Source organism: Varroa destructor, unplaced genomic scaffold, assembly GCF_002443255.2.
Source record: "Varroa destructor unplaced genomic scaffold, Vdes_3.0 BEIS01000007.1, whole genome shotgun sequence".
Classification (NCBI taxonomy): Eukaryota; Metazoa; Arthropoda; class Arachnida; order Mesostigmata; family Varroidae; genus Varroa; species Varroa destructor.
This window is the reverse complement of record NW_019211460.1, coordinates 21,409,506-21,432,511: the sequence shown is the minus strand read 5'-3', so window position 1 is coordinate 21,432,511 and position 23,006 is coordinate 21,409,506. Positions and strand designations below refer to the sequence as shown.

Below are 23,006 nucleotides of genomic sequence, written 5' to 3'. Positions count from 1 at the left end.
CAACTTAAGGTTGGATCGTTTCATGCAAAATGGTACTAGATAAATAGCTCAAGTAGAAGGCACTGGATGAAGTCGATGTGGAATATCACTGTGTCACATTTTCACGCACCAGGTAACAGGAAAACCGAGTTTTCAGGATATTTCCGTAAACCACACCGGCTATTATAATGGTATCTACCAAAAAAAGAAAAGTGTCAGTAAGAAGTTCGAGTCGTTGTCTGTATTGCAGAAGAGTTCTCCCGCCGTTAACAATGTTTAACATTGTTATAGAGTGCCCAATATCGAGACCTTAGAGGTAGTCTATAAAATTTTATATAAAGAACGGAAAATGAACACGATTTCAAGGTTGGAAAAATTTTATTTGAATTTTGATCTTCAGGTAGAGTAAATGGTTGATAGCGAAGTAAGATAGTCATAGGTCGATAAACATAATAGGAAAACTCGAGGGATCGGTTTTGTTATCATTGACAAAGTACACAGCCATATATATATAGTATATATATATATATATATATATATATATATACATGAGATAAGGCATTGTTCCAGACACGTACGAGACACGTGCAAAAATGTTTTCACAATCTGAGAATTTTTATGTTTATTTCTTTTTAGTTTAACAGATTACAATAGAGGCTCTTAAATTGTAAAGTGGCGCACACTTTATCTCGTATATATAATATCTATGATTATATACCGCATCGTACACAGGCAAAAATTAGTTAAAGATTAAAATTAATTGATATAAAACTTGCTTTTAGAAAGCGGTGTATGCCGCGTGCTAAATTTGCTTTGCCAATTTACCAAATTTCAGACAAAGGACAGATTGAAAATTTTTCCGTTGCCTCTAACTGCGCCATTCGAACTGTGAAATTCTGACTCGGTGCAAGATATAAATTACATGCTGATACTTGTTTGAGCCGTGATATCCATTGAATCATCATAATATCGAAATGACCCACATGATAACCGTCCATTTCACTGTGCCTGGTTTTCATTGGATTAATCGAGTGCTTTCTATTTCTATCTAAATTGTAGAAACACATCGTCGACAAAGGTCAATTAACCATTTTTCCATATTTGTTTAAAGACGATTCGTTAATACAGAACAAATTCATTTGGGTTTGCTGATGTTCAGGAGGCTTTTCATTACATTTTCGAAAATTGCGCACAAAAAGCGCGGGCAAAACTGAACGAAGCAAGAAATGGATTAACCGAAAATGCCCCTTTATTTAGACTAAAGCCAACTGTCAAGTAGATCGGATGATAAACCATTTATTGAAAATAAATTTTCTGCACGCCTCAGTGCATAATTACATTGAAGAAGGCCATGTAAGAAAACTCGTATTTCTACTTCTTGTGATCCAGTGCCTATTTAGGAAACTACAGACAAACGATTTTAAATTTAGCCAACATCTAATGAAACAAACCTGTTCTCTTATGAAGCTTTCCGTATGCACAGTCGCCGAACTGTTACATATGTATTCGATTAAGGAGCTGAGTGCACAAGTAACGCTGGCTCAGTTTTTGTTCCTCTCGTAAACAATGACAATGCAACACCCTTATTTTATAGGATTAAATAAATCCTTATAAGTCACGATAGTTTCATCTTATGAATGCAGCTGGCATTTGCTCTTCGGTTTTCTTTGGTTGATATTACTATATCTATTATAATAATAGAAAAAAGCATTGACAAACTTCCTATTGATCAATTAAAACAGTTTACCCTACAATCCACTACTGTTTCTAAACTTACCTCCGAGTAACGCATTGTGACAGTCACATGATAATAGTCAGTCGAAAGCGCCCGATAATATTTCTAGACTACGCAATAACAATATGACAATGCACGTAGATGAGATTTACTGTATAGGTTTACAGATGGGATCGCCGCTATGCTACCTCGCCTAGCATCCTCTTCCGATACAAATCAGAGCTGCTTTCAATAGTGTTTTCTCGTTTACCCAGTGTGCGCCGCTTTCTATAATAAATGTATCTATGCATGCCCTGCTACCAGATTAGTGGGTACCACGATCCCTGCTTAGCGTAGCGCTGAAATGGTAATGCCTTTGCTAACGCACGGTAATCGTCACAACATATTACGCAGCTTGTGATCACACCGAATAACATTTCTTAATTAGGAGCAACTGTGGATGTGCTCTTAGATCGGTCCTCGTGAACTCTGTGGTCCTGCAAACACAGCTATAGCGTTAAAATAAGGTAGTAAAATCACTACTAATTCTTAAATAGGGTTAAAAGGGGATTCGTGTGTTTTAAAAAACACATATAGCAATAACATCGATTATAGTCTAAGTGTGGTACGAAATGTCGTAGTAGATAATAGACAGGGTATCGGAGGCATTTACTATGAAACAGATCGGTTTGACTATATGTCATTTACAATAACGATCAATTTTTTCTAACGACTTTTTACAATCATCAATGTTATGGTGTTTTACGAATACTTCAGTTCAGCTACTCATGAAACATCATCAACAGGCACTACATTGACACTTCTTTCGTAATATTTTCTAGAACAGCTGTTTATTGTCGGCTGCGCTATTACTATGCTTAAAAAGCAGCTAAAGGCCGAAGTCAACAACGCGTGTATCTGTCGAAAACGGCTGAAACGTTTGTTTAAGGCGGTTACGGTGTGCCTTGGCAACTCTCATACGCTAACTAGTAAGCGAGTGAAGTTTTACCGGACGGCCACTGTATCGGTTGCTTTACACAGCTCTTATTAGCAGCGTATGTTGTACTGCCGCAGTACTTCTATGGCCTTGGAAGAGCGTCTGTTCGTTTGTTTGTGTACAGTTGTGCAGACGGCAATAACACAGGAAGGCCAGCTGCCAAGAAACGAGTAGCTCTACTTCCATGTTTCGAGATTCGTTCTGGGAGTCCCAGCCGTCTGTCTGATGAAATTATGCCTAACGGCGATACCAAACATAAAACTCGAAACATAGGGAGTGATTCTACTAGAACTCCCGCTCGACCCGCTCCCGATCAGTATCGAGTTCACGAATTGACTAATCGACGGAACAACAGCAAAAGTCTTCACAGTCAATTTAGACGATGCCATCCCTTACTAGACGGGTCAGATGCGCATCAGGAATAGTGCTGATTGACTTGCTGAACGAGTTGTACGACGTTACGCAATACGATATACGGCGTTAGTTACATGTTAGTGTATGTTTAGCGTTAAGTAATCGGTGAAACTTCGTTCGTGTTAATCCTAGTTAGTGCCATGTGACAGTTAATCAATGCAAATGTAATAGGCTTCACATGCTGCATTCGAAGGTAGACATTTTGTGACGCGGACTCGCTGAATCGAATGCCCTGAAATCTGTAAATGGGTGTACATATATATTTGCTGTTACTCCATTCTCTATCCGTACGCCGTATGTAGCTAATGTATGGAAAACAAGTTTGTTTTTGGAGTAAGCTGAGGGAGCGATGTTAAACAGAGCTGACTGACTGTAGTCTGTTTGAGAGATTTTTGATGCATGGTAGTGACTCCTTTGGTTATCTAAAAGTTGGATTTAGACATATTTTGCTGCACCAAGGGTACTCGAATCCGACTTCTTAGAAGAGAGCATCCCCTGGTAACAGTGTGCGTTAAAGTGCCTTATATTATGCTATTAATGGCAGCACCTTAGGTTCAATTTACGGAAAACAGTTACTGTCAGATATAGGCAAGATCTATTAATCTGTGTAACGCTATAGACTTACCAAAAACAAGAACTGGAAGAAATCAACAACACGATTATTAAATAATGACGAGTCAAAGACAAGTTCGTCCGCCGGTTTCTGCTTCAATCGTGCACCGAGACCTTACCCAATGGACAAGTTGCTGCTATCAGCTGTGGGATAATGAAGACGTCCAAACTCCAGAAGCCTATGACATATTAATCAGGTCAAGCGATGGAACATTGTTCACAGCACACAAGCAGATTCTCTGTGAAAGTAGTGAATTTTTTCGTTTAATGTTTGCATCAAATTTTGTGGAGCGTCACGAAAACGAGTGCTACCTGCAGATGGTGGACAGGCCAACGCTAAGCATCGTTTTGGACCATATCTACCGGAAGGATCTGAGCATACCGCTTAACATGGTGCTGCCAGTGTTTGCCGCATCACACTTCTTTTCGCTTTCGTGGCTTCAAGCATATTGTGCTACCACAATAGCGAGACGGCCTTTTGAAACAACGTTAGAGCATCCAAGTTTCCTCGAATACGTGGAGACACAGGAGGGTATTATCGACTTGATACTGGATCTTGATCTCCTACTGACAAGCGAAAGGCTTCGGACGCTTATCGACACGTGGCAAATGAACGAGAATTACCGATTGCAAACAGTTGCTAACCTATTGCTTGAGAAAAGTCGCCAGAAAAAGGAGATGGCCGTTATATTCGACCGTTCCGTGGGCTATGCAGTAAGTTTTACAGGGAATCAAACTCAGAAGTGGCATGGGTCAGATTTAAACATTTCACCAGAAACTCAACATATCGCGGTTACTCGCGACCACATTTACTATGCAACGGGCTGGCTGGTCGGCATTGTTGGAAGGAATTGTCCCGTGTTTAAGGAGAGTGACGACGAACGTATCGTATGGCCACCTCTTCTGAGGCAGTACGGTTCATCAGCGGTGATCTGGACCGAACTAAACAGGCGAACCATCTGCAGGCATATATCACAATCGTCGGAAAGAAGTGCAGAAAATCAGCGCTTCTCGCTTCGAAAGGGCTCTATAGTGCGGCATATTCCATCGACCGATTTACAGAATTACAAGCACATTACTGTTATTGTCACGACCAAAGGCACTTGGCAAGTGCTTCGTAGGAACAATCATAATTACAACAATGTGGACGATTTCAATGATTTGGGTTGTCCATTGCAGTGTGTCGAGTGTGCTGCCATACTACTTGACAGGCTCTACGTAATAGGAAGCCGAACAGGGTGTTCATTGCCTAAGATGATGCTTGCTTACGACGAAGCAAATCAGACATGGGTGACATTGGCTGAACGTAAACGTGATTTAATTCCCCGAGCATTTGTGCCGCTTAATGGACGACTCTACATTTTGGCAAATGGCATACCGACCGTTGAAGTGTACGAGCCCAGCATCGATTCATGGGCACTTGATGCAATTCATGAGTTTATGCAAATCGGAGGTTTCACTGTTATTTCGGGGCAAAGCGGGAACTAAGCGAACCAGTCTTAAAAGCTGCTTATGCGTGTTATGCATGAGCAGCTGCATAATACCTAATCCAAGTCAGGAGATATAAATGGTCCGTGTGTATAACTGGACATGGATATCATTGTTCATACGGTTTGATACCTAACAAGACCCAGAAAGAAGATCAGTAATTCTAAACGTTTTCTATATTTTTGTAAACACTTCACTGTCTATAGACGGTCGACGTGAGCAGCAACGGATTTTCATACCAGCTACAGGAACAGACCTACAATCATAATTTATTATTATTATACTTTTATATAAATAAGATAGGATAGATAAGCAATACCCATGTGTTTCAATTGTATAGTCGGGTTTATCTATATGCAAGTGCTGTTGGTTCAAGTTCGAAGCGATAGTATTAGCAGCCTGCTTGAATTTATTTGCTATGCAATTAGGTGGAGTATATACTGAATAAACCCGTTTCGGTCTTAAATCAAGTTCACTAAAGACGTAGTTGATTAGTATATGAATTTGTCTACTTTGTCCGAAAAAAACCTTTTTACTTTTTAAGTGATTAGGTCTTTCTCTATTAGTGCTCAAATATAATTTTTAAGAGCGACAGATAATAGCACAAGTTTAAAGTTTAGAAACTGAATTTTGCTTCGAATTATTTGCGATTAAAATTACTAGCTAATAGACTAATTTGTGCTACTAATGTGATCAATTGCTTGCAGTTTTTTTTCGTACTCGTAAACTTGAAAAAAAAACTAAGTAACTGTATCCACATCGATCCTTGACTCTTTTGGTCTGCTAATTTTTCAAGCTTGATACACGTAGCTGAAGCAATGATCGTGGAAATTTCTAAGTGAAAATGTAGAGAATAGCATTCCAAGGCGAAAAACAAAACGCTTTTCAAACTAACGAATGTCTATACCGTTATCATACTGCGAGGTTTAAATGAAGTATCTGCCGTTATAAACATTTCCATTAATATTTGGTAATTTCAAAGCTGATCAGATCAGGTTGGCTGGCTGGCTGGCTAACCAATTTAGATGATGTGTTTACGTATCTATGCAAATTTGTAGAAAATGTTTGAATCCGTTTTTATAATGCGGTCACGCGGCCTCTATGAGATCTACGTTCCTATGAGATCCCAATGACGCTGGTCGTCGTTGATTTATGGAGAACAACTCCATTCTTTTCCCGACATAGATTTCGATGTAAAAACAAAAGTATTAAATCAAGAGAATAAGTCGTGCAAAAGAATTATCTAACTAGTTTAAACTACAGTTCTCCTACATAGAGCCCCTTGTGAAATATGAATATGGAAGAATGTATAGCGGAAAAGGTAGCTCAGATAAGCAGCTAAAATTATTGCATACTCATAACGAATTCTGAATAAAAAAATTGCTGAAAAAGAACGATTTCAAGAGCAGACCCAGACCGACGTCCCCAGCACTAATAAATATAGTAAGTAGACAGATTTTTCGCTAACTACATGACATTAAACTAATATGAAATTCGGTAGTACGATGAACTTGTTAAAAATAATCATTCAAAACTAGAATTTAGGTAGTAGGACCGCCGTAAAGACTAACAGTTAGGTTCTGGCAATCGAAACAGGATAGGGCATTTGCGCACATTGGCGTACATGAAGCATAGTATATCTAAATTAGTGTATTATCAGAACGAACACTATATGAATACGCATATATATTTGTTCCATGATAGAATAACACCTGTATAGACTGAAGATGAAGATCTACTGGTTCATTTTGGCAGTACGTGACATTTTTGCCTCACATAAAGGGGATCAAGGAAAGCCCATATTTTAGTAGCAGCCGAATCTAACGGGTTCTCTATACTCGGCAGCTGTTTTCATCGTCAATACGTTTTCCTTTGAAAGCCATCGCTTTATCCTTCACGATAACATGAACAGTCTTGCTTGCAAATCACTGTGGCCAGCAACTGTAGGCAGACCTGTACACGTCGTCCATTGTTATTTTCTTTTTGTTATTTCACTGTGCTGAAAGAACGATGATTCCAATAGTACAGCTTAATAACAGTAATAGGCAACAGGTGTGAGTCGGATATCGTAGAATATATTATACAAGAACATCAAGTAGGGCTATTATAACTGGAGACCAGAATTCTTTGGGCCGTGCCAGCGTAAGAGCATTGGGTTAAGTTGTACGCATTCCTATACTGTTCTGTTACCATGGCAATCTCTACTTAACGTCATCCCTTTTGTTATAATTGCCCAAATGGATGCTAAGCAGTTCCAAACTGTGGTACCTGTTATACGGTGTCTATAGCAGAGAAGAAGCATTACTCAGGAACGGCCTATAGGGAGATCCGATGAGCCTCGAAATTAAAAAAGTAATTAGGGGGACGGGTGTTGTGCCGAACCACTTTATCATCGGTGTTTAATTTTCCAGGAAAAACAACCTTTAATGAAAACAGGATTTCATGTGAAATTTCATTTCACAACAAAATATATATCAACCAAAATCGAAAGCGTTTTATTCCTTTTAGAAGGAACGACAAATCGCAGCATTCTACTGTTACTTGTCGTGCGGATCCTTTCAGTATTAGTGCATTGTATCAAGTAGCACAGGACACGAGCAGTTCGATCGGCTGCAATGCTGTCGTCGGTTTTTTTAAGACCACAATTACGAAGCAGATCGATGGTTTGAAGGCTTTTTACTGCTATGTTATTGTATCCAAAACATCCTTGCATCCTATCCAGCATCATCCATACTTACCGCGAACCAGCAAACCTGTATTGATGGCAACTGATCCATTAGCATGTCTCTATACACCTATTGGCAAACGTCCGCACTTCATCTGTATGTATCACTGCCTGTATGCATTATATACGCCATAGATACGCTATCGTGGATTGGCAATGTGGTCATGAGTCGCTTCTTACTGCGCGAGCTGACACAGTTTATAGTGGCGAGTATTATAATTTACGCATAGTTTTCTCTTTGCTAGCTTCTACTTATGTTCAAGTGAGTCATATTTTCTGACATGATAGGGCATACGCGCCTTTGAGAAAACGCAATTATTCATTCGGCGACATTTGCGTCGTCACCGTCCCATTGGTTGAAGCTTTTGTTTGTCTGTTACTACAATTGAATAATCCGCTGATAAACGATAGTTTGCAATCGTCATTCCATAAATTATAGATGAACGGGACTATGCGGGAACGTTCGACTGATAACAAACCCGATCCAGGTTTTTGGTGTGGACGTTCGAAATTTCACTGGACTTGGGCAAGCTGGTTTGGTCATATAATGATTATATATATATATATATATATATATATATATATAACGAGCAATGTTTACTAATTGAAAAGGCATAAGAAGACTGTAATTGCGCTGCTACTTGCTCCCCACGTGGATGACGCTAGATAAGAATTAATAATAAATTTTTTTTCTTATATATATATATATATCATTTCCGCTCCATTTGTATTTGTTGTAAGCAGAGGCTAAGTAATGAATATGGAAGGCGAAGATATTCTGTATGCACAACAGACGCTTTTTATCGTTATGTCTGATAACCGTTAATGCTAAAGAGTAAGCAGCAAGAATCAGCGATGTCCGATATAGCAGTTTAAAAAACCTCCGTCCTTCTTAGGTTGGCTGACATTAGTATTAAAGGGCTTGTTTTTGTTACCTTTTGAAACTATGGATATTCGATAGAATTTACAAGCCGATGAAACATTAGTATGCTTAGCAGGTTCTTGACGAACGTTGTCAGTGATATAAGTTTGGCAACAATTAACTTATCCTATTAGCCTGTAATTTGGGACGTAGTAATAATGTTCCCTGTATGCTTAGGCATACATTTCTTGCCCATTCAAGGTCTTTTTACTACATGCTAAATATCCAGAAAAACTCTCATTCGATGTATATTGTTATATAAAGGTTCAAAGGTTCGTATTTCTCAAAAGGGACAGCTGAGTGAGATATCAATTATTTTCGTCAGTGAAGTCGCTAGAAAGACCCAGAGAAAACACTTGATGTAAGTAATATTTTAGGCATTAAATGCAATCTTCTAGGTACACTGTCGTGTTGCTAAGGTTCCCCGCGCTTACGTAAGCATACATACTAGTAACAACATTTGTCAACCCTGTAGAATACCACCTTTTTTTCACGTTTTAGACATATGCATACTCCCTAGAAAGTAATTCAGCTTATATTAGCATCTCTCCAGTAGCTGTATCTCGATATTTGTTTCGCTTCATCTTTTCACTGTTTGCTTTGCTACAAATATCGCAGCAATGGACATCTCCGCTTACCAATAAGCCAGCCAGCCGTTAGGCGTAACCAGATGCTTTTTTATCAACATTTTTTCTCCTTGTTTGTCAAACCCATAAACGAATTCTTAATTCCTCGTCGCCTTTGAATTTATGTCCGAATGCAGCATTTATCTCCTGCAACAGCCTGGTCGTTACACGTCCCGTGCCGCATTTTTCTATCGGCTGCCAGTCAAAACGGCTTCCCACTGACAGCCAAGCAAGCGATGATCAGGGGTCTGATAACACCTCTGGGCTCTCACTCACCCCTTACCCCACGAATCATCTAGTTAACGGGACATGACACTTCTGGGAATTTCAGGTTTAGTATGAATCACGACGTATTGAGGAATCGGTGGCTCTTTCTTTACACGCGTATACTCTTTTGCTTTTTAGGTTCAACACAGCAAGCATCTAGACAAGCGATTTACAAGGAAAAGACGCTTGCATCGAGCGTCGCTTTGTTCCGTTCCGCTTCAGTATATCGACTACTGGTCTGCCACAACAACAAGATATTAGAGGTGTTCAATCGCAGGGATCTGTATAGCATCTACGTCTCGTATATAGAATTAAGCTGACATTCGACAGTCTCCTCGGCCTATGCTTGTTCGATAGAAATATAGTCTGAGGACAGAAGATCTAAACATAGCGCAGCGGGCCAAACGTAAGCATCAGTATCGATTTCTGCGTGTACTACACCTAGATAGTGTCGTCGCGTCAACTGGATCGGATCTTTTTGACGAAGTTAGTTAACTGATCGGCTCTATTAGTTGGCTAAGTCCTGTTCATGCTCGTGACACGTTTGCTTCGGGTTGCTATAACCACAATAGCCGCAGGGGAAACATCTATGGTAGTTGTACTAGGCCGCATACTAACAAAAACACTGCTAGCTATTTCGACACGCAGTAGCGGCAACAGCTGCAAATGTAATATAACAGTGAAATTACACGTTTATGCGTTCAATCGGTGCTTTTCTATAAAAAAAAAAAGGGTATCAACATGGGGCAGTACGTTCATTTTGCTTTCTTCCTTTGATCGCGTTCGTTCGTTCGCTTTCGGATTTGTAGTTGACCCAGAAGGTGTCACCCGACTTCTACTGGCAGATTATCCCGTCCGGCATCATTTCTGAAATCGGTGGCGAACAGTTTGCCAGGACACTTCTGGATATCTTCTGCAGTCGCGGTGGAATACGAGTTCCTCTTAGAGAGAAAGAGGGGGAGAGAAGAGGCAAGAACATGAATTCAGTAGAAGCTCCTCGAACGGAATATGACGTTTCAACGGTACTTAATAGAAGCGATGACGTGCCGTCGGACCAATCCGACCGACCGACAAATTCCAGAGTCGTCCGTATTTTTCGTGGTCCACTGTCCGCCCGCCATTTGACAAATGATCAATAGAAGATCTGTTCCATTTAACAGTGTCACTGGCTATTTGTTCTTTCTAGCTTACGCGCTCTTTTTCTCTTTGGCATTTTTAGTTGAAGCCTCGAAAATAATAACCATGTATATACAAAGCGAAGCCTCTTCAAATTCGTGCCACACGTCCATAGTAAAATATATGGCAAGTTGCACTGGTGAGCAAAGGTCTTCTCTTTTTTATATATTGATCAGACTATCAATGAGAATGAGGCCCTGTGAAAATTGATTTCTTCAAAGAAAAGCAATTCGGTGCATGTGAACAACAGGAAGCGCTGCAATTCTGATATCGCTATTTGAATGCGCAGGCATGGAGAAAATTTAAGTTTAGCAAAGTTGGAGTGCACATCATAAATGAAAATTTTACCATCTTTGCAATGTGATGTGCCATCACGCATGCTAATTCATTCCGTTCGCATTTCGAGTGGAGGTCTGTGACTTCCATATAATAGTCGATAAATGAAGCTATTATTATGCATGGATTATGTACTATCTATTTAGTTGATAGGCATGGTTGCCATAGCTTAAATTTCCAGTATCTTTGCGATGTTATGTGTAATGCTGCAGTCGTATGTCATGTAGGGACCTCGGGCCTGAAGTGTGAAAAAGGTTCACGACAGAAAACACGATTATATTTTTTCAACGATAATTAGAGGAAATTAATAGCGAGCTATCTTTTTAAAGTTCATTTTCTAGTTTCTTAGTTTTACTTGGATCATAGGTAAGACGTGTTGGGGTAAGAAAATGTAAGATTCTCGATTCGGGTAAGATTTTGGACGTCCGAAAAACCTCCAAACCGAACCCTAAGATCTCTTATAGCAGTACGATCATCAGCCACTTGGGCTTATTTGTTTAACTTTAATTTCGATTAATGTACATTACCGTACACACTAGTAAGACTTGACGGACTACTGGTACTATCGAATTAAATAAGAAAATGCCCCTCTTCAAATGCTGCCCAAAAACTGTTATTCCGTTCTATTTCACATAATTGTAAACCAGTTCGCTGTATTGGCTACCGTCGCAACAGAGACAATCTTAATGTGTCGTCAACAGAACAAATGTATAATCACCAACACTATTGGTTTCTGTCAGTGGCTACAACCGAGTGTCCTGAATACAGGCCGCTGTAAGTGCGGTCCAATGTGGCGGATCACGCAGAAGCTATTAAAGGACTGTCGTATATGGACGTACGATTCCAATGCTCACGGCTGGTCTGAAAAGCAGCGACTCCCGTTTTCATCGCCGAACGATTGCATCCACGAGTTTTATCCTGCCTATTTAGTCGTTGTTGTTCCTGTTGACCGGCGGACAAATCGGCTGTCCTGTTTCCTTCCGGTACGGCAAATGCTTTAGTAGGTAAGTCAGCCATATTCGTCAAACTTGCCCGCGTCTACCTGCTAATGCGACACATATAATATAATGTAATACATAGACGTACAATTATATACACTATGCCTTTAGCAGCACTCTGTGTGTGTACGAGAAATACGAAATTGCCATCCTGTTATTTTAATAGCTTTGATAGGGGACAGAAGTTCTCGTTTCAGTGTGTTAATCGAATTATCTATAAGACTACCATGTCCCAAGTAGGAACAAAGCCTAAAGGCCTATTTCTGCGCTAACCAATCCAGCCGCAGTCGATCCTTTGAAGACTTCATTACAGAATAGGGAACTTGTGATCTTGCACCCAACGTATCCGGCAGATATATCTATCTCAATCGACACATTCTAACGCACTGACTCATTTGACACAATGTAAACATTTCTAACATGCAGTCATCATTCTATGTACTTTTTTGCAATTTCGCTACGGCATAGGAAATAGACTTTAATGGTTCCGGTTTCCTCTGCTTAAGTTCAATCGCCACACAAGGTCGTTTGCTTTTTGATCTTGCTTCACTTTCCGTATTGTCCACATATTCACCTTTTGGTTTGTACTTTCGCTGTTGAAACTAGGATTGTTATGCGCAGAAACGAACGTTGGTTGAAGGATTCAACGGTGGTAACTGGCGCACGATTTAGCCATCTTTAAGGATATTCGTTAGTGCTAAGAAAGAAGGACATTGACTCGTTCGTCAAGAGATACCTCTTGAAAAGCTACGGTTACACAGAACCAAAATAACTAGTTATGATGGCTAGATTTGCAAGGCACCGAACGAAGCGTGTTTTGAATCTAGAATACTAGTTGACTTTAAAATTGGTGGCTCATTTCGTACCGGGAACCAGTCATCTGAGGCAGTGGTTAACAGCAGCACTGGGTGTAAGACTCGAAGCGTTTATTTAGATTTACAAGACTAAAGGTTATGTGTACCTGCATATTATGAACCTGCCCCTTGTTTGGTGGAAAGTCCTTGAAAATTACGTAGCTTTGCACTCGCATATAGTATTAGCTGACAAAAGTGCATTTCCACTCGAAAACTTTTCTACAAACCTGACATCGTTAAGATGATTAGGGCCATTCTTTGTTTATTCCAGAGTTAAATTATATTCACCCAGATAAGATCCTTATTTATTATGTCATCATTGCATCGTAGCCATTACTCATTATCCACTTATCCTTTGCCAGCAATTGCGATCCGTATTTTTTCACTTACTGTGAGAATAAATTTATGTTACGCTCACAGTAGTTATTGTCTGGTGTCTAGCACTCTAGCCTATTATACAATAAATAGGCTACTAGATGTGGTTGATTCCTGCTAAACCCGCCAACCACAATAGATCACATAACCAGTTGACACATGCACTCTGACAAGCTGGTGCGTAGATCAGACAACATGACTTACCATATATACGTGTTTATACATATGTACATTATCATTGCTCTATCATATCTGCGTCTGCCCTCGTCCCTGTTGTGTCATTTACCAAAAGCCATAACATCTACTCATTGCCATCCCAATCTCTCCGACCCACAGGCAGACCTCTGTACATTTAGCTGAAGAGGGTGAACTACAACAAGCAAGATAAGAACAAGCATTGTTTTGCGGTCGCCATCGTCGGTCGTTAGAGACAGAGGCAGTCCCCGGGGAGTGGGGGGCAATCAATAGTAAGAGCGGCCATGAACCGGGCAGTGAGCATTGCCACGTAACTACTGCAAACGGCGGAGGGCCAGGTAGGCTGCCTGTTCCTTCTGTCTTCATATGCGTTCACATCACAGAGCGGCGACATCACCAAACAGGTGGGGCAACGGTAGCGCCAGCGAGCGTGCTCCAGCAATGAGAGAAATGTTTCGAGTATCTGGTTGAAGAAGGGGTTATACATAACGGTGTTGTGCGACGCTTTGCAAGTCGTTGCAGCAGTGGCAGATGTCGCGTCTTGCTTTGCTAAATCGTCGCCTGGCCGTCAGGCGAAAAGGGACTATTCCTTTAGCGACACAACGACTAAGGATGGACAAACGGAGGATAATGGTAAACAACCAAAAAGCTGCCCATGTAAGCGGACGATAGGCAACGATTTGAGATGAACAGAAGCTGAAATGAGTCTTGTTCTTCTTGTTACTGCTGCTGCTTCTGTCAGAACGATGTGGGACTGGCGATAAAGCCAGTGGCAAATGAGACAAATAATAAGGTAAATTGTACCAATGGGCAGTCGCCGCTTGACGATGGTTTGGACTTAGGTGATGGGTAGCCACTAACAACAACCGAGGGCGAAATTACGGTCTACTTTTTGCTGCGATACGGAGCCACGACGTTCTGGATACTCATTCTAACAGTCGATTAGATTCGAAATCGACATAACGTGTCTTCATTCTTGTGGTGACATACGAAAGACATGGTTTATTATAACGGAGCAAATCTATTGTGATTGTTTTCTTTAATATCAAAATTAATTTCAGTGATGCAACTGCTTTCGCACACTTTCGAAAACACGAATCAATGTGTCGCCTCATTATGAACTAATTAAATTCCAGTTTTGTCATTATATCTTACAAGTGGATTTAATGGCGGATTAATGCGATGATACACTTAGTTTTTCGGAAAACGACAGACCCGCTCTCGGTGCAAAGGAAATGTTTTCATAACATGTCTCTCCAACCAGTGACTAGATTCTATAAATGTATTTGTTACGGGTTCTTTGTGGTACATGACAGGTGTGCGCTCCGATGTTCTTTAACAAAACGCCTACCTCATGAGCAAATCGCTTAACCATTGGTTACCAGTATAATGAACTTGTGTTAGCATCGTCCCCCTCGGAGTTATTGTAAAACTACTTGAGACTTTTTCCGATTAATCATCTTCCAAGCACCGTATATCAGGTTTGACTACTATGTGATACTTGCTCAACGATTTCAATCTGTTAAACACAGAGCATAGCCGCAACTGGCTGTTGGTAACGTGTTATTTATTTTCCGTCAGTTACATAGGTATATAATCAGGTAACCTCAGCAAACGACGATTTGGGCCGGCGTTATTTTACTGACAACGTTGAGTCGCTGCTGATTTTGTTGCTTGCTGATTATATCCGATGCCGGGGGTTGGTAGGCTCGTTCATTGTCCAAATTGTCTTTGCCGATCGTCTGGCAAGATCAGTCGTTTCGCATACTGCAACAATGTTAGATCTAAACAGCCACAGACATAGTCGTACCATTATTCTTAGTAGTATTATCGACTCCATACGGAAACTGGTGACAGAAAATATAGATATCTGCATTTCTATGTCTCTGAAGCTAAAGACTAATACCTAAATCATAAAAAACAATTGAGATCGTTATCATTCTTGCCCCCCCCCCCCCAACTTAGGTCTGACTTCATGTTAGTCGATTTGTTGTATGCATAATGGCAACCTTAACACATGAATTATACAAGCAAAGTTCACAGTTCACAGTTCACCTGAACGTGTCTCTATTGCGAGCGTGTCATTGCTTCATAGAATCTACTATGAAATGATATGAAAGCAAGCTGCTGATGATTCTTAAAAGAGCTTGCTTGAGATAACAGCTTGCCCCAGAGGCGATTCTCATAATTATTGTATTAAACATTTTAGAGTGCGCTGTACGAGAAACTATACTGACGCCAACGTCAAACCTTAAGCAACCAATCTAGGTTTTAAATAATTAATAATAATAATAATAATGCTTTATGCTGCAGATACGTATGTATTAATTTCTACACACTAAAAATTCGCTCTTTACGGAAGAATACTTATTTTTCCCGTTTCTTTTTCCGAAATCAAAATTATGTCAATAAATTTTTATTTTTACTAGTAAGGAGACGTAAAACTAGATTACAGTACTTAAGCTTTAACATTGTCGGGCGCAGTGCACTACAATGAATCTATACCAAAAACCGTCCTGCATTAAAGCTGACATTTTCGACATTAAGCGATTTGTCATATGGTCTGATTTCATTTAGGATTGTTCTGTTTTTCCAGCTTATCAGAGTATTCAGGACCGTCGCACATAGTAGTGGAAAGCGGGTAGTATGCAGATGTGGTACCTATCCCGCCCGCTGAATCAGGTAATGCATCGTGTAAGGCATTGTGTATTTCCATAAAGAAAATTTCCTATAGACGCATCACAAATAACATACGACTAGCAGCTATATTAGTGACTTCTTTGAGGTAAAAAAATCATACATATAATGGTGTTTCGATGTGTGTTACCACTCTTGGCACTATTTAGAATTTTTCATGGCGGACTGTAAAACTAATTCACCAGTAGCCCCTTCTATACGATAATATTATCGCTATTTTGATTGCAGATTGGGAACAGAAAGCCAAGTGCGAGTAATTTAATCGAATGGTTTCTTTGCTTTAAAATTTTGCACATTATCGTACTTTGTGCTGGTTTGTTTTATAGAATCAGCAGCTATGTCGATTCTGCTGCCATACATAATATGTGTGAGTGGTGGTCCATGTTGACTTCAAATATACCCTGTATTCATGTTGCCCAAACTAATAGTCCTATCAGCATAACTATCAGTTCATTCGACGCTCGATACCGAAGCGCGTTTTTACCAATCAAGCAACGACCTCCTCTGCAATGCACCAGTTCCAACTGATTGCTTCGTGTCAACCGGCATTTAGCAATTTCGCGGTCACCTATCTCTTCCGCTCTACCTGTCTCTTCAGTCTACCAGAAGACGGCAACAGTCTACCGGAAAACAATGGGTGAATGGGACGTTCGTCACGCAGGAGCACAACGCATTGACTTGTACCGTTACTCCTATTATTACGACTGCCTTTTATCTAGATGTGTGAAACGGTAAACAGCGTCACTTTCTTTCTGTCAACTTCTTAACGGTTGTTCTTGTTTATTTATCATTTTTATGTCTCTCATTGTATACTCAAATAGCACGCTTTCTTTTGAAGTGGCCACGCCACTAATTTCAATCGTACTGGCCATCTTGATTCTCCAGCGCCGGAGACCTAAGCGGACCCTACATCGTATGATTTATATCGAACCCTTACCCAATCGCCATGCTGAGCCTAGACTGTAATTTGGGCAAAGCAGACAGAAACTCACGTTCAATTCGATCGTCACATAGGACTCTTTGCGTTCGCACTGGGCACGAATTTTAATCAGTTGATTTCCTTCTTAGAACGTCATATATGATGATACCCCGCGTTTAAAAAGTGATCGATATCGTTTGATGAACGAACAAGCAGCCCTCACTTGGAACGTTGAAAGCGGTTAATGCAAGTTGGTCTTGCACATCGTTCCCAATGGTTGGCTAACAAAAACCATTACCCGATGTTCGTCCACGGAATACATAACTTCGAAAGTCCTGTCAGCTATATATTGAGACAACTCGTGAATTGTTTCGTGTATGTGCTTTCTCGTGCCACTGCAATATGGCTATAAGCAATAACATTTCCCAAAGGTCTGGCAAATTTGACTCAGTAGCAGGAGAAGGGACCGGCAAGCCGGACGAAATGGCTGACAACAAACCCAGCGCGCATTTGCGGCGTGGATTTAACTGGCGGCTTGGTCAGCGACTTTTCGACTGCTGTGCTGGCCCTGTTTGAACTCGTATGTCCACAAGCCCACCATTGCTCAGCTTCGCTTACGTATTCGTCTCTATACCGTTCGGTTGATTTGTTCGATTCGAAAGAAGGTGTAATTAAGATACAACGGTAAATTTCTGCCTAACCAAAACCATGCGGTAGCAGTCAGTCGTACTTGAGCCCGTAACTCTTTTGAGCCCTGTAGCAACCTGCGCCAACCAAACGAGCCCCATAGCTGTAGTTCTCATCATCATAATCATCGACGTCGTCACTATCGCGTTCGTCTTAGGCGCTTAGGAACGGTGCTTAGTTCGAGAGTTCAACAGATTTTGGCAGAATGGCAAACCCGCTGGGTCCGGCGACTGGTAACACGCACACACGCACTGACGCTCGTATAACTGCACATACATGTAAACAGTACAAGGTAACACAAAGCTCTCGACGGTGAGCATAGGGACTGTGACACAATATATAATGAAATAGTTCTCAAAGAGAAACCACATTAATGGCAGCAGCTGTTGTAACTGAAGTGGCGAAAAAAGGAGGAGCTGATGTCGGCCGCCCGTGGTCGTTTGCAAAAAGCAAGCCGGAATTCGGTTCGTGACGGCATACGAATTGTACACTGAAATACTGACAAATGTCGGCGCCTTCCGATAATCCTTAATGCTTATTCCTGCTCTATTTGAAGGTAACGAATAGTTTCTGTGGATATGCGGCCGCTCGTTCCCAACTCAACAGAGTGTGCCCAAGTCTCAAATTATGCTGTGATCGGCATTGTAGTATGAGCATGATAACTGTACTAATTTAATTCATCTAACAAATAAACTGGTAGAAAAAGAAAGTAGCTATGATGTAAAACCACAATCATTATCGATGTATTGTAATTATGATAGGCATGGTCGCAACGCGATTAGTATTCCGATAAGAATCCGATCTGATATCGCAGTACAGCATCCCGTTTGTTATCAGTCTCTCAAAAGCTGCGCCGATAGAAAAATATCTACTATCATGTAGATAAGTCTATGTTCAGAGATCTCATTATATCGACCATCTTTTTCCGGTTTATGTGATAAGCCTTTTTGTCTTCCATGAGAGAAAAAACCATTTGCCCGAATCGTATTGAATTAGGTTGGCTGATAACAGCAGTACAGTGGATGTGGCAGGCACCAGTCGGATTCACATCCGCCATGAGATGTCTCCATCAACCGTTTTGACACTACAAAAAGAATCAGCTTCCACCTACAAATGACTTGGGCAAAAAGTCAGCTTCTAATGATCTAGTGCACATATGAGGTTCGCGACTCCATTTTTGCATATCTATTCGATCATTGTCATAATAAGGGTTTAGAACGATAAAAGCGACAGATCACTCAATAAACCACGTTTCCGCCGATGCCCGAAGTTCCAAGTTATGCCTATTGGCCGCCATGAAGAGAGCATAAACAATTAGAATAAGGACCTACAAAGCTGCCAAGCAAAGCGTCGTCCTTGCAACTTGCGTTTTCGAACGCGTCATCTTACGCCTAATTTATTCCAACATCGCAAAATCATACATTCATAAATATGTATCAGTCCGATGTTTGAAAGCATTCTGTCATGTTAATTAACTATTCTGATAATCACTTTCGGTTAGCGGAACATTTATCAACTGACCTTATCATACGCATACGCACTCATACAAATCAATAAAAATAAAAAAAATACATTTCCTCTTTAAATGGCTAGCCTGATTCATTGAAATCAATACTATCTTCAAAATTTCCACCCGCTAGCGACAGTTCAACTGCGTTCGCCGTTACAAACGGGTATAAATTGTTTTAGACTATAATCTTTATTAGAGTACCATTAGGGTATATAATTAATCTGTTCGGCGACGCACGTACGTCAACTATCGCCATTTTCATCGCTCGTTTGTCCATGCTCCTTCTGATATGTGTTTTCCCACAACCAGTTTTTCCTGCCTTAGCTAAGGTGATGGTCAGCTAACGAAGGATGACCCTTCATGATCATCATCGCGTCACTGGTAGCTGTCAATAACAGCATCAACAACAGCCAAGTTAAGCAGTATGCTTCAACGCAGCCTTAATGACCCCCTATTTATTAGGGCATGCGAATGTACGAGTAGGCATGGCGCCGCTGAGGACACGCTCGCTAGATTTGCCCTGTTCCACCTAATGTCAAATGATTCTGTGTTGCTGTACAACAATGTTGAGCAGTGAACTGTGCCTATCCGTCCAGTCAACACCTCCAAGGCCGATAACATCACATGAAAAAGACGCACCATCAAACAGGTCAATTTGTGCCCTTTAGGAAATTGCAGGAAGAGAAACACAGACTCTACAGAAAAGTCAACATAGTTAGAACTAATAGTGCGTAGCTTTCGCTAATAAGAACGTTAATGATAACAACAGACACAACTAAAAATGGGACAATCTGGAAGCTTTGTCGTTGCTGTTTTACTTCGGTGAACGACAGCATCAAAACGCGCGGGTCACGAATCGCGCAACGGCAGGGGAGCTAGCAGCTTTAAGTCAAACTAATCGCCCTGGCCGCTTTCAGCGATGACAGCCCGGTGGAGACCTACCGCGATCGAATTTGTTGCATCGGTGTGGTCGTTACCGGTCAGCGTTTACTGAAATTTGGACGGTTGCCGGTTATTGCAGCCAACATTCAGGTGATCTGAGCTCTGAAACAGCGCAGCGACAAGAGCAGCACGAGTACCGTCTCATTCGCAAGAAAGCGGTGAGACCCTTATTCATTTAGTAACGTTCGTCTGCAGACTTATAGGGGCTATATCATTTTATTTATAACAGTACAGATGAGTGATTTCAGCCAAATCCACATGATGATCAATTAAGCTTCGAATTAACGATCGCTAAACGTATACAGCGAAATGTCTACGTGTGCTTAACGATATACGTTAAAGCAGATACCCAAGCTTAAAGTCTGAAATATGCTCATTTTACATCATTTGTGAGCTATCATCGAATTCTTATAGAATTCGGATATTGTGTGTTCTTTCAATGACAGGTCCGGGGCAAAGTAGGATTAAAAGCCTTACATCCTATACAAAACAGACCACTGGCATCAGAGGCTACCTACATGAATTCGATTTTGGTGTCCTTATGGAGTAATTACATGGAGATACACAAAGCCTACAATTTTTAGTAAAGCCAGAATTTTCGGTGAATTTCAAAATTCTACCGGGGCCGACTTATCACTAGTCTCTTGGTCATCTCGTTGGTGATGGCCGCCATGAACGTGCGTTAGAACTACACTTAATTTAATAAAGAGAATTTAAATTCATTCAGGCTGCGAAATGCACAATGAACTGCCGCTATGATCGGAAACATCGCTCTTTCATAGATTCAGCCCTGGCTGGCCTAAAAGCTATTCACTCGCGGTTATGTTTTCGTACATTTTACAGAATGGCCAAAATGAAATCATATGAATCAGATCACATAGAATCAGATCGTAAGGATACTGAGCAATATAAGGCGAACCGTGCATGCGGTTCTACATTAGACTGACAATTACTGAAACGTAGATGAATGTACTAGAATTCGATTACTTTAACATGTATGACCTCAATTCTGAGGTGGCCCTTAGAAGAACTTCTGCTGCAACATACCACACAAAACACTACATTTTGTGTCTAGGTTCATTACTCGTTGTGAACTTGCCTCTTACCTATCATTTCAACTCTAATCGAGACCTCGTGGCTTCTATATTTTTAACTAAGGCGCATCGTTATTCGAAGGTCTAGGGCGCATTTAAATTCTGTTCGTACTTGTGCGTTCCGGCGCGGTGTATCTGCAACATTGGTTAGGCCAAAGTAGCTACTAGCTTCAGATCAGTCAACCTTTTAGACGGATTACTCGCAACGATAAAACAGGTTTTTCGAAACATATTCCTAACAAAAGGTCGGATCCAATCCATACATTGCTGTAAGTCCTGAATGATTGCATATGTTGTTTAACTGTGTGTTCTAAATTCTGATATCACGTCTGGCCTAATTGTGTGCCCTGAATCCTGAATGCACAGCGCATATGAAATTTCTACGTATGCAGGAAGGATGAATTAATCAACAGTCTTTTTTCAGCGGTGGCAACCCGACGAATCACCATTTCTCGATGTGCCAAGTCCGTCGAGAATGAGATTTTTTCCAAATAAAAAACAGAAAATGTAGAAAATGCGTAATCTTGTTTTGACTGCGTCGCTCGTAGGCCATAAAGATGGCCTGCACAGTGTCGATAAGCAGCAGTTATATTAATTCGTTCATTCGTTTGTTTTTCTGTTTAGCTTGTCATATTGAGCCAGAGACGAAAATGATCAAGCAGAAAATTGTATTCAAGAAGTCGTTTGCAGATCAGAAATATGACAGTAGAAATAATAGATATTTACAAACTGTATGGAATGTTATCATTGTTTTTCGCTGTAATTAAATAGGGCTATATAAAGACAACACGTAGATCTAGCCTTATTTCTAATGATTAGAAAAAAAACAGGTTACCATTCAAATGATGAGACTAACCATGATGGCTATGAGCTTTCCTCTGCTGAATATTTATAATTGAATGGTCTAGCACAATTACAGAAGCGAACGTTTACCTACAATTAGATAAACAAAATAAAATTCGTAAATGACTTACCACACACCTGAGTAAATGCGGAAATCATAATTTCGAGCAGTCCTGGTAGACTTTTCTCTTTTTTAATAACCCCGATATTGCTATTTAGGAAATATGGATGAACTCTAGATACAGATTTCGGATTGGCTTACCAACCTATCTAGCCGCAAAAACCGAGCTTCCACTTTTTCCCAGTTTCTCAGTCGTCGATAGACGTCTCGTATACTGTAATTATCATTTAGCTTTTTGCCAGTCTAGCTCTAATAGATTCCGAACTCACAAATGCGACCATCTTATTTATTGGGCGCCATACACGTCCAGCATGTAGACCGTTCTATGACCAACAGTACGTACTAACATCAACAGCCCAAACAGTCAACCTGCAAAAGTCACCATACAAAATCTCCATCTCTTCATTCGTTCTCATTCTTCCCCATTTTATTTCATGTTAAGAAATATTAGAGTTGGTGCCATTTGCTTCCCTAATATGGTCCTTTTATACCATCGCTTGCTTCATTTATATTTC

General features: G+C 40.5%; 2 protein-coding genes across 5 annotated transcripts in view; one reads left to right on the top strand and one right to left on the bottom strand.

Annotated features, from left to right (window-relative positions):
* Positions 1 to 23,006, top strand: part of LOC111254453 (uncharacterized) — a 175,788-nt gene that overhangs the window by 2,281 nt on the left and 150,501 nt on the right. The window contains exons 2-4 of one of the 3 annotated variants that reach the window (XM_086974820.1): positions 9,883 to 10,150; positions 10,554 to 11,059; positions 11,997 to 12,260. The exons of 1 other annotated variant lie outside the window; for it this stretch is intronic. The gene's annotated coding sequence lies outside the window, so the exon portion shown is untranslated. Of the gene's footprint in view, positions 1 to 9,882; positions 10,151 to 10,553; positions 11,060 to 11,996; positions 12,261 to 16,274; positions 16,361 to 16,603; positions 19,568 to 23,006 lie in introns of those variants that run through there. One more of the 3 variants, XR_015317063.1, reaches the window with a different exon arrangement.
* The window catches only part of bbg (PDZ domain-containing protein big bang), a 209,318-nt gene that overhangs the window by 145,865 nt on the left and 40,447 nt on the right, over positions 1 to 23,006 (bottom strand). The window contains exon 1 of one of the 2 annotated variants that reach the window (XM_086974817.1): positions 1,757 to 1,886. The exons of the other annotated variant lie outside the window; for it this stretch is intronic. The gene's annotated coding sequence lies outside the window, so the exon portion shown is untranslated. Of the gene's footprint in view, positions 1 to 1,756; positions 1,887 to 23,006 lie in introns of those variants that run through there. 2 annotated transcript variants of the gene reach the window in all.